The sequence below is a fragment of the Brachypodium distachyon genome, chromosome 3 (assembly GCF_000005505.3).
Source record: "Brachypodium distachyon strain Bd21 chromosome 3, Brachypodium_distachyon_v3.0, whole genome shotgun sequence".
Taxonomy (NCBI): Eukaryota; Viridiplantae; Streptophyta; class Magnoliopsida; order Poales; family Poaceae; genus Brachypodium; species Brachypodium distachyon.
The window spans coordinates 29768847-29771806 of record NC_016133.3 but is presented as its reverse complement, the minus strand read 5'-3'; positions in this window follow the sequence as shown (position 1 = coordinate 29771806).

Genomic DNA, 2960 nt, shown 5'->3' with positions numbered 1-2960 from the left:
GGATTAAGCAGAACTAAAGAGCTTGATTAACTAAGTAGCGAACGATTACATGAACTAATGAAACTGTAATTGTTCAAACGGCGCCAAGCGCCATGCTTGCAGGAACGAAAACAAAGCAAAGAAACAGCAAGAGGCTGCAGCGACTAGTTGTCGGTGTCTTCCGCCGGGGACGACTCGGGGTCCGGCTTCCGCTGCATCCACTCGACCACCTCGTCGACGAACCCACTGACCGCCTGAGTGTGGGTGGGCTCATCCTCGCTGTCCGACCAGGCGTCCAGCAGCGTCTCGAAGGAAAACTCCGGGTCCCGAAGGTGTACCATCGGAAGGATCGTCCCGGCGACCTCCCGGGCGCAGTTGGCAACCTCGTTGGCGCCAAACTTGGCGATCCATACATCGAGGGGCCCCGAACTTCCCCACCAGGTCGGAGAAGAACGGGATCAGCGTTGAGACGTCCGTGCCGTCCACCTCCGCGGCCTGCAGCTCGAACCTGGGCAGCAGATCACGCAGCGCCTGGGCGATATGGAGCAGCTTCTCGGTCTCCAGCTGCCGTTGCCCGATCAACGTGCTCTGGTGGAGCCGGGCGTTGAGCGTGGCCTTCTTGGCCTTCCGGAGGCGGCTCGCCAGCGACGCGAGCTCCGTGGCTTGGGCCGTGTTGTCCTCGCCGGCCTTGGCGAGCTTCTCCCGGACAGTGGCCAGCTTGTTCTCGAGCCGGGCCGCTCTGTCCATGGCGGCGCCGAGCTAGATCTCATGCCGGGGCTGCCGCGTCGACCGCGCTTTCGGTGGCCTTGACCTGCCCCTCCAGCTTGACGCGCAGGCCCTGGATCTCACCGAGATAGTTGGCGATCAGATCGCTCTTCTCGCTGATCCGAGCCTGGGCTGTAGCGAGCACCTCGGCGTGCTCCTTCTTGGCTTCCGCTTGAGCCACCACCAGCGAGTCCAGAGCCCCCTGGAGCTCGGCGCGCTGAGCCTCCAGTCACCGGTAGAGCTCTTCTTCCGGGATGACTGGTGTGTCGGCATTCTCAAAAGCTTCCTGGGCAAGGCGCGCCTCCTCCCTGTCGAGGCGCGTCTCCTCCCATAGCCGGGAGAGTTCCTGCCGCTCCTTCTCCACGGCTTGCCGCAGCTCGCCAAGCTGGCTCTTGGCGATCGCGTGGTGCTCCCTTACCTCGTTGAAGGAGGTGACGAAGGCCAGTTGCTAGTCCTTGACGGCGTCAAGGAGCCGGTGCCCTCGGTCGAAGACGCTCGGATCCCAGGTGATGGGATTCCAAGCCACCCCGGCAAGGGTGCCGAGGTCGGTGTCGAAGGAAGCAGCCGCCGACGACGAAGCCCCCGCCGCTACCGTATAGCTGGACGGGGGGTCATCCGCTTGCGGCAGAGCATCTTGTCGCTCCTCCCCGGCAACCTCCCCCTCACCCGCGCCCAGGGACTATGGGGATGGTGAGGTTGCCGCGCCCCCAGCAGGGGCCGTCCCCTGTTGGACAGCAGAAGAACCCGCGCCAGCGGCGCCTACGACCGCTGGCGCGTTGCGGGACACCGTCCCGGTGGCGGCGGTAGTCGCCGCTGCCGCTGCCGCTGCGGTCGCCGCAGCAGGGCGTGGCGTGGGGGCTGCTTCTGGCCCCTCCGTTGTCCCTATAACCTCGACGTCGAAGTCGAGGTCAACTACAGTAGCACCTGCTTCCGGTGCGGGTGCGCTTGGGCCTGCAGCAGCAAGAAATGTGAGAAGTGGAAAGCTAGAGAAGTTCCCTAGAAGTGGACGAGGGGGCTCAGGATCGTTACCTTGCAAGAACGTTGGGCTTGCGGGGGGAGCCTCCCCCTCCTCCTCCGTCCCGGCAGGGGTCTCCTGGAGGCTTGCTGCGGGCGGAGCGTCGCCTATGGAAAGAGAAGGTACGGTTACATGAGTAGCTGACAAATGAAAATGCAGGAAAGGAGGCAGGAAGGAGCTGTAACTGTTGCTGGCGCCACCTCTGTTGGGGCTGAGTCGCCGGCAGGTGCGATGGCGGCGCCGTTGGCCCCTGTGCCGGCCGGGTCGGCCGCGCTGCCGTCGTCCGCGCGTGCCTTCTTGCTCGGCGCGACAGGCGGGGACTCGACCCTTCCCCTCTTGCCGGCGCTTGCCGATGAATCAGCCTTCGGGGGGTTGCGCCGGAGCGCAAAGCCTCGGAAGACCCCCCGAGCGGGCGGAGCCGTGGGTGCCCGTGGGGTTGCCGTGGCCCGGGGCACCGCGGGAACCGACGACGGGGCCGCCGCGACGTCGGGGGCCGCCGTCGATGGAGCTGCCGCCGCGGCCCCGGCGGCTGCTGCGGAGGTAGGCGTCGCCGGGTCGATGGCGGTCGCTGCCGGGGTGGTCACCGCCGTGACCCCGGCAACCACTGCAGGGATGGTCGCTGCTGAGATGCCGGCGGACGCCCCCAGGGCGGCCGCCGACGCGGAGCCGGGTGCCGCCGCGGGGGCGGATGCCGTCGTAGCCACTGTGGAGGTAGCCGCGGTCGCTGCGTGCGCCCCTGATCTTCGCACGATCAGGGGCGCGTCGTCATCCACGGGGACGACTGCCTGGGACGTGGCAGGCTGGCCCGCCTCGTTGTCCGAGGACTGCAGGGAGGGCCAGCTCACTTCCGATTCGCCCCCGCTCTCTTCAAGCACCTGCTTCCCGCGGGGTGCGGGCGGGGGACAGCGCAGGGACCGAGTGGGGGTATCGTCCATCAATCCCCACCAGTTGCAGGGCGGGAAGGAGGCGACGATGTCGTTCAGCCCCTGAACGCGGCGTGGAGGGAGATAACCCCCGGCAGGAACCCCGTAGCGGGAAGGTCCTCGGCGGAGATCCCCTTCACCCACACCTGGAGGGATTCCGGGTCCACGCCTTCGTGGTTGTGGCGTGTCCTGTCTCCGGGCCCCGTGTACATCCACGCGGGACGGAAGCGCAGTTGGAGCGGCGCGACTCGCCGGCTGATGAAGGTTCGCGCCACGTC